Source organism: Colias eurytheme, chromosome 11, assembly GCF_061535395.1.
Source record: "Colias eurytheme isolate Ceu_HAF_F1 chromosome 11, ilColEury1 Martin Lab GWU primary, whole genome shotgun sequence".
In the NCBI taxonomy this organism is placed as follows: domain Eukaryota; kingdom Metazoa; phylum Arthropoda; class Insecta; order Lepidoptera; family Pieridae; genus Colias; species Colias eurytheme.
Window position 1 is genome coordinate 8,677,811 of NC_142990.1, and position 12,488 is coordinate 8,690,298.

General features: G+C 34.3%; 1 protein-coding gene across 2 annotated transcripts in view; it reads right to left on the minus strand.

Annotated features, from left to right (window-relative positions):
- Window positions 1-12,488, minus strand: part of LOC149904757 (uncharacterized) — a 41,757-nt gene that overhangs the window by 8,101 nt on the left and 21,168 nt on the right. The window lies entirely within an intron of this gene.

Genomic DNA, 12,488 nt, shown 5'->3' on the forward strand with positions numbered 1-12,488 from the left:
TAAACGCGATTTATTCAGTTTATTGTTTTCCCGACGTTTCGCACACTTTGCAGGGAGAAACGTAGGGAAAGTAATATAATGAATAAATCGCGTTAAAAATCTTTAATTTCTTCGAATTTATTGAGTCAGTCAATAAAATTATTTCTTATATATGAGATTAAACAAAACATATAACAAGTTCATTTGAGCAAATCAATAAACAATAAACATATACATTCATTGGGATGAATGCTCTAGCAACCCTCTTGTCAATACCCTCATAGAAATAAACGCTGACACAGCTTCCGCACAAACATCATCATTATAGATATATTTTATTTTAAGCAATTTATTGTCCATAAGTGGGTGTGATATATTAAAGAAGAGACAAGTGATAACCCTGCGGGTAAACATTTATATATCGACAATTGGCTAAATGGATTTTCAAATATTAGATTTATGGATATTTAACAGACCGCAACATTTGTTATTTGAAAATTTTGGTGACAATTTATCGACTATTAACCGGATAAGTTATACGAATTTTATTTCGAAGTTCTACGTCTCATATGGTTGTGAATCCATTAGCATAGGGGTCAAGAACATATCCTTATACCGAATAATGAATATTATAATATTAATACCAAAAACGTACATCATAAATTATGGGACAACAGGTTGATGTTGAACTTACATAATCCATATAGAGAGCTTTCGATACAAACGAATATTGCAATATTCTTTTATTTCTCAACTCGGAAGCCATTCGAAGCATCTAACACTAACGGAATGACTTAAATCCAGGGCATTTTAATCATTACAAAGATACGATTGAGTAACAAATTACCTAACTTGGTTTCACTTGTAGGCAAATAGGGATTCAATTAATGGATGTAACATGTTGAAACGATTGATGTTATATCAATATGTAGCTACTGTTCACAGTCAAATGTTCATTTCACATTACCTTGAAAACTACCTATTACTTTTGCACGCCTCATAAGCGAAGCGTTGAGGTGGGTACTACTGTCACTTCGCGAAAAACATCTGATTTTTCAAACTTAAAATGTCTTTATGTATCATACATTGCACTTGTAAGATAATACATACACACACATATTAAGAAAAAACACTATTTTTAACGTTCATGATATTTTTGATGTCATTTTTGTTATTTAAACTAGTTAAAAAACAGTTTAAAAAAGTTCTGTATTGGACGTCCGTGTGTCTGTATGTGCGGATCCTTTTTCTTGTTAACACGATAGCGACCGAAATACTTTACTAATCGAGTCTTTTTTTTTCTCTTACGCTTGAGTATGCTCAGGAATAGAACCCTTTCATTTTTCAGGGTCTGATTCGATGTGGTTTAATTGTTATTAAATAAACAAAAATAATAATTAATAAATATTTATTAAAAAAAAATTATGAGGCGTGCACTTTTGGATTTTCCAAATTATTTATTACTACTTTGAAGTATACGTGAAAATATTACGCATAAAACATATGATTCAAAGGTAATAAATATTCATCTGATACTTCTTGTTTACAAAATATCGCTGCTATACATTACAACGTTTTTAACTGTATAATTATGATAATATATCCAAAGAAACTATTATAATCCAAATATAGGTAAGTAGATAAACTTTAATGACGTGCTTTGTAGCTTTTAAGAAAGTTCTCTGACAATAGAACTTATCAACTAGTATAGACACTAACGAAACGGGAAGAAAAGTGAAACCTTAATAACAACAATTGTTAAATGTTAATACAAACTACAAGAGATGCGTAGTCGTTGAAATAACCCGCATGTGATGTTACGCAACATTACATAAGCTTTTCAACGACTGCATCGTGTGAAGATGCTCGCTGTTTATTGACAATCTTGTTACGATTTGCAACTACATCGTTACTAAGTATTTGAGAGTGAGTTATGAAATTTCAGTATCAAATTTTCTTCTCGCTTAGTATATTAAAGAAATTAATCTATTGAATTGTGCTTATATATCGTGTTTATAACCTTCCCTGAATACAAAATCTCTATGTTGAGTACAGAGACCGATATGAATTTAATATAATCTTAGATTGATGGAATAAATATACTAGTTCATTTATAGCCTTCTGAACTCTGGCCGACCTAGATTATTTATTTTATTGGACCACGTTATTACCACTGCAACTAGTCCAAAGCTCTGTTTACAGTTTAAATATATTTTATGATACACTTAACCCTTAGATTTCATTAGTGATTTTTTTGAAATATTTTGTATCGATGTTAACAAAAAACAGAGAATGTATAAAAATGAGAATCAGCATTGAAATGTTCATTTAACGACGGATACATAAACCCATAAAACCGTTTTAATATTTATGAAGACCTTTCATTAGTGCAACCAAGACAGAGCGGTCTACAATAAGACAGACCTATTAACTAATAAACACAGCCTACGCGGATTTCAAGATCATTATCGTCTGAATATTGAAGTGGGTGTGTATTTTGACGAATGATCGTGAATATCATAATAGTGCACTCAAGTTGAAGGTGTAAAATCAAGATGAATTATGAAACTTTAAACTGTAATAGACAATTTCTCAAGATCATTACCATTATATTTATTATCAGTAATATAGTCTTTATATCCAAACTGCAGTATGCGCCATGTTTAAATGAAAAATTAATTAAAAAACTCACAGGGTACCAACATGTTTCCATGTTTAGTAAATGAGAAGAATAATCTGAAAAACCTAACTTTTAAGAATCTCATTTAAATCCTTAAAGCTATGTGATTTTAGTTCCCTACGTCTGAAATTTTAAATTTATGACCCTGGTAAAAGTATTAGTATGAGTCTTTCTTTCGCTCCCTACGTAAACATCAAAACTCGCTAAGCAAACTCTCTTTTTCATTCCCATGGACCATTTCAAATGAACAGTTACAGAACAAGACAATGAACAAGATCCATTACGACAACAATAGAAGCACAGCCCCAAGCGATTTACCGAAACATCGCTAATCATGTGGTCCGATCGCATACAAGTATCGTCTAATTAAATAACGATTAATTGCATATATTTCACTCGAGATCACGACACGCTGAGTGATCGTAGAATAGTCTTTCCTCGTTATACCATGTGGGCTCTGATTGCAGATAACGTCACAACCGGGAAGATTGATTCACCGCGGTTTAAACGATTTGAATATCCACCGCACGTGCCGCTCCGATCGCGCCGGAACAAGATACAATTTCATCCGAGAAATAACAATAAATCACCTTTCTTCTGTGTCCACACTTTCGGGATGCGACTTGAAATTGGAGGCTAATTTGAATAACACGTAAGGTGTCACATTTTAGTAGCGAGTCCGTTTCTGGACTGTAGTCTCTACATTTCTAATGAGACCACACATGTCGCGTTCTCTAATGTAATCATAATTGATTTATGTAATTATGCTATCAAAATACACAGTGTATATGAACATTTAATGGATTTTATAAGATTTGATAACATCGTCGGACACATAATAAGCATAACAGCTATTGCGAGACATTTTATACTACCATTTAGAACATTATAAATATATAAAGATTATCTTAAACAGTTTTAAACGTGACGTAATGAGTTTTTAAATTTATATACAATTTTGTTTATTTGTTCTCATGTTCAACTGCATACAGATCGCAACGTCTGTTTAGCCAATTTATTTAAATTCGAAATTAGACATCAAACTGGAACAAGGACTAGCCGAAACAAACAAGAAGAAAGTTCATAGCTCTATTTAAGAGATAGATTCGCCTTATGTATTTGAGTTATGCGGTGTTTGTCTAATAGCCGTGGCCGCACCCTATAGGTATTGTTCATACTTGTAGCTAGAGCATGTCCCATCACATTTGCATGCGAGCGGCTGAGGCACGATTGTCCTTCGCCTTTTCACTCATTGTCACTCGGTATGCAAACACCTCACCGCGCTAACTGTTCAAGAATAATGTAAACGGCCTAAAGGTTAATAACTTGCATCTTTTCTAAACATTATTCCTTTGAAGAAAGAAAACGGACTGTATAATTTCTTACGGTATATTAAGGCATCTGCTGTTCCTACTCACGGATACATGGGTGTGTTCATACTTATATCTTAACGGTGGAAGTTAGCTTAGTCTATGTAAACAGATATTAAAATTTAAGTTTTAGAAACTTATTTCAAAATACAGTTGGTTCATTTATTATCATAGAGTCATTGAAGATATATAGCTTTATTTGTAAAAATGCAACTCAATAAAATAAATAACATGCCTCGCACATATTTTTACATACAAATTCATCAATAAACGTCTATAAATGAATAAATAAATTGTCGGCGTCTGTCAATTTAAGAGGCGCTGTTTAAACCCACGCCAAAAAAAAAATAACTCGTCACATGTAGGTATTCCTATAAAATTCTGGTTAAACCTGCACACCATCAACGTGTTCTCAAAAATAAATTGATACATTACCATAAAATTGAGTATGAATTCATTACCGAGTACCGATATATTGGACTGATTTGAAAGTGTCTTGTATTTGTGTATACGGTAATGAGGACAAACAATAGTAAGGCGTTTGAGAAACATTGCCACCCATGCGCCTAACGGGTTGTCAGAGCATGTGGTCAAAATCACCGCGGGATGTCGCTTTCGACTTTTCTTGTCCCATCCGAAACAGACAAGACCGCTGTCGGCATTGTTTTCTCAGTATACGCTTTCATTCGTCACGATCTAGCATTCAATTCTGGAAGCATTTAACAAGAGGGAAATAACAGCGAGTGTTGTATGCGTCCGCGTTTTCTAAAAGTTCTTGCGTGCAGTGCAAGATGTAACAATAGCGAGGTATGAATAAATTTTAGTGAAATGCCATCGAACGGCATATGACGAACACTGAAAACCACCTTATCTACAAACAAGCGAGCTTCAAAAACACGTATAGGATAATCGTCCGTGATCCATTGGAAATGTTCCAAGTAGAAGACTGTAAAATTAATTTGGTTTATCTTCCTTTGACATTTGTCCGATACGTTATAAAAGCTAACGGAATCACCACGAAATAATCCTAAAGAATTACTTTAATCTGTCTTAAACGTATCACAAATCGTTTATCACGTCGTTTGTAGTGGTGGTTATGTCAGTCAACTTTCCTTATACGAGTTTTATAAATAATTTAATTAATTATAGTAATATTTTGATGTGTCCAAATTGGTTCGAAAAATAACAATGAGATCCCTCCTTTGTATTGTCAGTATACCTCAAAATTGAAAAATAATATCTTTTCTACGCAACCCGGATTTATCAATCGATTCGTCAATTTTCCTTATCGCGGTGAATCATAATTCGCATGCTTCTGCAGTACGGGCCCCTTGCAAGGGAATAAATCGGTTGCAAACTCGGAGCATGTCCAACGGATACATGCTGTCCGCATTACAATTTACTATTGCACTTGTTACTGACGGAACATCACGTCCCCGCCAGTGACTGTAATTTACGCGATAATTTCCACGCATAATGGAGGCGTCGATAGCTCACTCCAAATTACTGCTCTTGTATTTTGTAGCAATTTTAAACAAACTATAATTCTCGAGTCTAGTCAGTTTTATATTTCCTGGAACAGCAATTGCTTGCACTGGATACTAGCTTTTAAACCTTGCAAGTAAACTACACTCTGTTTTTTTACTATTGACATTATTATCTACTCTACTCACCAACTATGCAACTATATTTTAAATAATAATGTGTATTATCCGAGTACCTACAAAAATAATTCATTACGATATAAACCTAATGATAAAACAGATTTTTTCATATTGGTTAACAACATTTAATAAGTAAATGATAACAAGGACTTTTGTTACTTCAGTTTCAATAGCATACATTGTGAACACATGAAGACATTTGTCTTGGTCGCTATTCGACCATTTAACAATCATCAGCAAGTCTAAATATTTAGTCTAGACTTATTGCAGTATCAACGACAATGTTTATTTTTGTATATCGAGTTCGAGTGCGAGATATAACGGCGGTGAAATGCATTTGTGCAGGCGAGCGACATTAGGATCGTGATCGCACCTGGCAGTGCGCGCGCGTCGTCATCAGGTCTGACACGACGGCTTCTAGGAATCGTGTCTATACAATGCCCAGCCGAATGACGATACGCAAAAGTAATGCATTCCCATTAACATCCCGTATCCAATTACCGCTTCATCCTGCAGCTGCATACCTTAACGTTACTTTCAAGCTCCAGTACCAATTGTTGCCGAAATACTTGAGAAAGTTTCAATGCAAAACAATGGCATGTCAGATCCTAATCAATGACTCAAGTGTGACCCGAAAATGTCAACCCACGTATTTAATTAAGAATAGACTTCAGGTCTAGGCTATCAATGGTACAATGATAACTCTTTTACATCACGACCCGCTAAGTGTAAACGTGTCTTGCACGCCCAAATATTTATTTGGTATGACTAATCCACCGTATAATTATAGGATTTATGACGGCTCAGATTTTACGAACATGCAAGACCTATTTATATAAGAAGCATGGGTCATACGGTTCACTTGCTGTGGGATTATGAAATCTGGGTGCTTTTCTAAAATCGAAATCTGTACGCTTGATCTTAAAATTACCATAATAAAATTAAGCCAGTATTAGGTACCTCGAATTTACGGATATCAAAATTATTCTAAGAAATAATCACATTTAATGGGTCGTAGAATTTCTTGGAAGCCGTTAAAATAATTGGTATCGGAAGGGAGTCTAAGCAACGCCAAGAAATTCTGGTATTTTTGGTTAAAGGATGGTTGTTCCATTCGAATGTGCTGTAACTACATATTAGATCAAAATTCATATTCCGTCGTAAAAATAACTGTTCAACTGTCATTTAAAAGTATTCAAATTAAATTCTTTTGAATATGATACTTATTATTGATTCCGCGACGCATGTAATACGTGGGAGCAATGTTCAATGAACATGTCCCAGAGCGATATGATGCGCCAAAACAGGTTTGCACGTCTGGAACAGTGTTTGCGGTCGCAGCCACAACGGTAGAGGATGTCTACGCTTCAGCGGACCTCAAAGCCAACCGCTCGTCTTCTGAGTCAACAAGCGTGACCTACCCGACGCCCTCGCTTACGGGACTGAACGTGACAACATAACCCGGGAAGACAATCATATCGAATAACTCACAGGATACGGCACAGACACAATAGCTTACGACATATCGATAAAGGTGGGTAATGCTGCGAAAACGCGTACATTTAAGGTACGCCTATGACAATTCTGTATTCAGAAGTCACGTACGATATTTCTAATCCTGGTCGTGCTAAATTCCTATTACTTTGTAATGACCTCGTTGAATGCTCGCCCTACGTTTATCCGTTTGTAAGCCGTGTGCCGTATTACACTATGTAATTGGAATTCAGTTAGTACGGTGACGGCATGATACAGGTGTAGCTAAAATGCCTTTGACAAAAATGCTAATCTTATGCGATTGTACGCAAACGTCGTGGGCTCAATTTAACAAGCGATTACATTATTGCGTATATCCATTTAAATATGAAAATGTTTTATGGCATACTATAAATTGTCACCGTCGGTATATTTTCCTAATAGACCTATCGAATTCGAGAAAGTTTTCACAATAGACTCAGTAGAAACTAGAAACTGTGTTTTTGAGTTATTTATAGCTGGCTATTCTCGATGAAGTATAGTGTTCCTCGCTTTCAAAACTTTATTCTTAAAAATAAACAACGTTATATATTATACATAACAACCTAGTAAAAAAAACTACTCTTAAATTTGGTAAACGTTGAGTTTGTACATTAATGGACTTGTTATGCCAACCCATCTTGGCGCTATGCCATTATTTTTTAATGTCTTTTAATCTAATCGCATTTTACTCCTTTATCTGTTGATGATCACGCATCACTGTGCAGTTTATAATATGATTACTCGGGCAGCTACAATATTTTATTAGCCATTAAAGCTAAAACCGACAATATAATAAACCGCATCACTATTCTGTTAAAATAGCTCCGGTAAGTTTCGGAGCCTTTTATTATTTCGACTTCTTAACTATTTAATACGTACGTAGGTACTACATTATTTTTTATATTTTATATAAAAAATAATGTTGTACGATTAAACATTTATCAGAGAATTATAAAACACCAAAAAATGACGAGTTTTATTTTGCTATGTAAGTTAATGTAAACATATTAAACAACTATACGCAGGGAGCACTAGAATGTCGTGATGAAAGTTTTTAAAGAGCTAACCTAAGCTCTGAAGAAGCTCTCAGACCTCTTTATAAAAGATCCCGGAGCAAAAAATACTTCAAGATGTCGTTGTCCCAACAAGCTTGTGAATAAAGAAAATCTTGTTTGAATAACTTTAACCAACATTTTTACTAAGGCACCTGTCTCTAGCTGTTCCATCATACATTCCTTTACAATTTATCCAGGAGAAAATATTGCATCCAAAGCTTTTTAACCCCGAATCTAATTCATAAATTTTCTGCTACCCATTACCGTTATAGCACCTATTAAAATTATGATTGTTAGAGCAAAATTAAAATAATTATTGAGAGAGTTCAATCATTACCAACAACACAGTTCCATTCTATTCAAAGCACGTAACACGTATACGGATAGTGTTTCATAGCCTACAATCATCGGGGGGCAAAAGCTCGTATATAGTGAAGTTCTAGGCCTCACCGCAAACCGCAGACATGACAACAAAGAACTTTAATAGCGGAACCAGATGCGGTCTAACAGCAGATTGATGCGGGTCAAATAGACGATTTATTAAACCATTTTTAAATGAGCAAAGGAAAATCTCACCGACTTTGTTGCACAAATTATCTCAAATCAAATTTCTGTCACTATTGAACCGAAATTCAAATTACTAATTACCCTGTCACCGTCTTTACCAGCCCCAGGAATTGGCGACATTATGGCATTACCCCTAGCATAATAGGATACGAAAGGATCGTTGCATACATGTTGAATATTAATGTAACTGTCACCGAGCAACGAGTGCATAACACGTAATTGCCGGCAATAAATATCGTGTCAAATTAGATTACTTCTTAGAATACTAAACGAACCATGTAGCTAAAGAATGCACTCTTCCTATAAATCCCGACGATGTGTAATGAAACTTGCAAGTCATAAAAAGCTCAATGGATTTGTAAATGGCATTATAGATGTAATTAAAGAGAGCGTAATTGCGGCGTCGGAGACGGACCAATTAGAAATCTTACATTTTTCTAGACTTCTCAGGAATTTTAAGTAATTTTTAACGTTTCAAATTGAGAGTGGTAACATCAAGGTTTTCACAGACATCAAAAACTGAACATCTATTATAACATAGATAGCTTTTCCGTCAGAATCAATTGCCAATGCATACCATGTAAACCAATGCACATAGAGAAAAATACAACAAAATATAAAGACAGTTCTCCTAAATTCTACGATACCTTATGTTTATCATTGTAAAAATACTTACTATTGGAGGTAAAAAATGTAAATCATAATAATAAGATGTAGTAGTTGTCTTGCAACGTATAATTTTGTCATATCTCGAGACATGTCGATATTGTAATTTCGCTATAATAACATTATCGAAAAGCATCGATCATGTCGTGACACATGTTAATAGACAAGCTTTAAACTATAATTTATACTTTCCTGTTGATTCGCGCAATATCACAAAAATTGATAATAAATGTAGTTTCTAGCATATGGTGGCTATTACTGAGAGAACTTAATTAAACTGCAGTCAAGCTAAAGATAATTAAATCACATCATCACCTTTCTTTTGTCGTTAACTTTAGGAACGCACCTATGCGTTAATAAAACGGACAAATATTATTTTTTTGCTGTAATTTGATATAAATGTGTATTAATATAGTTTTTATACTATTTACAAAATAATGATATAGTACACGCATATGGCAGTACGGAATTAATTAACGCGTTAAATACCCAAGTTCAAAACCGTCTAGATAAACATCTTTTTGACCAACGTTAAGAACACCGACAATTTCGTAACACATAAACTTACAACAAATTCAATGTTTTCAATCTATCAAAATAATTATACGAGTTTGTTAAAAACGGTATATTTATAATCCTAACTCTGAGGCACGAAGCTGTATGCATATTCATTACATTGAAGTGCAATATCAATCGGGAAACATCTCAGTTTATAGCAGCCATAAAAACATGATATACTAACAGACGGCGAATATAAAGTGAGAAGTGGGTTACATTTCAAATAACCTAATGTAAACTTGCAAAATATACCACGAACTTACAAGCTTTCGTGTTTAAACATATCGCGTTTAAATTAGTATTGATAGATACTTTGCCACGAATTTTTTTGCCACGAATCGCGCGTATTGCAGGTATAACATCGCGTCGCCAAAAATTTCCAATAAAATTTATATGCGAAAGACATTATTTAAAAAAATGACAAGTCAGACGTGTACGTTATAATTATTACCTTTGAGTAACCTGAGGGACTAACCTATAAATAATTATAACGTACACAACTTATTTACAACCTCGACAATTACACTACAAATACTGATTTATTGTACCAACCACTTGACTATGATGTTTAAATGCATGTTTTAGTAATTTGTTTGTGCGCTAAACGTAATTAGAATGCATAATAGAGATAAGTGTAGGACGACAATAAAAGAACGCCGTTGATATTTATTCATAGATAATATGTAGTTTCTCAAGATAAATGGGCAAGGCCAGGCTCTAGCAAAACATTTTATCCTGCGAGTGACGTAATTTTGTGCAATTAGAATAGCTCGTTGAATACGATATAAAGCAAAATTTCAAATGACGAGAAATCTCGCGATACCGCTACAGATACGATCGCTAATCTGGCGTCTATTGATACAAATGGCCCTCTAACGAGCGCTTTCAATTTGCTGCAATTCGATAAAATATTTGCGCTAAATTACTTTAAATGCTTATTGTTCGCGTAAAGAGTCTGCTGTAACAAATAAAGCCTTTACATATTTCAGATGAGTCATACACATTATACAATATGGCATGATTACTTTTAGTGGAATCTAACATCTTATTCCAGTGTAAACAACACGGTGCGGCCGCGGCCGCGGCAGTGGAACGTAAAGCGCCTGGGGAAAAGCTTTCGATCGATTGAAATATGCTTGTTTCGTTTCAGATGTAAAGGAAAAGTGCATCTCATTTTAAATAGCATGTTTAAATTAGGTATATTGAAGACTAATCGACATCTAAAAATTCGAACGTATAACATTATATTCTAACATATGTTTTGTTCCAACAGCAGTCTTAAAGTCGGTCATCCAACATACGACTATACGCCTCTAAGCACCCAATTATAAACGAAAATTGATCTTTATAGTTTAGCATAGTTGTAAAGCTAGGATCGTTTAGTTAAATTGATTTATCGTAGATTGGTCATTCACACGGGCCAGACATTCTTCGTCAAATAGCTCCAGACAGGCCGTATATCATACTGGATTATGGCTTATTCGCAGCAGCCAATATCCAGTCCCCTAAACTTTTAATTGGCTTAATGTTACGCACGCGTGCTTTTGACATACATCGAATGCTAAAATTGAAATAAAACAATTTTCGGTTACATAAATGGGGCCTATTGTTGTCGCTCATTTTATTACATTTTATAACCTTTTTTAAATAAATACATAATACCTTACATACTTATTTTGCATTCTTATCGATTATAGTAGAGATCACAGGTAGAGATTATAGTAGGTATATAATTATTAATTAATTATTATACGAGAGCTTAATGTTTAGAAAACACATTTTTATATTCTAACTCATATATATTAAGCCACAAAAGGCAGTCAGAAAGGTAACTAGTATTTAAAAAATACATAAAATCGTTAAATACCTCTGCAAAAGATAAAGCAACACATAAATTATAACTTTAAACGTTTACCGATTAAAATAACGTCCGACTTGTCGTTTTTATTCTACTGTCTACAGCATATCATTAAAGAATTAATGAAGCATTTTGTTGATAATATTAATTTATAAATATTCATTAGGGCGTCGTTAATTCGATAGTAAATGTGGAGTGTTGACAGTGTACTTACAAGTATGGAATGACCTCGGGTTATAATGAGCAGACAGATGCAAAGTTAATTTTTGCGGGAAAGAGCAAAGCCATTGACTGGTGGCCAGTGGCCGGGTCCCGACCAAAACCCACAAAACCAGTTGTCCCGCTGCTTGGCAATACACGCGTCGCGGTCATCGAAAATTGTAATTTGCTAATTGCTATGCAGCCAGCCTGCCCGAATTCTGCGGTCAAATACTTCAATGGGCAGCTTTCAGCAGGAAGCTTTTAACCTTATTATAATTTTTTGAGGGAAACATAAATTTAAACATGAAAGAATATGATGAACACGGAGAATAAAACAAATAAAGAATTCAAACAATCCGAGAGTAAACATACGAT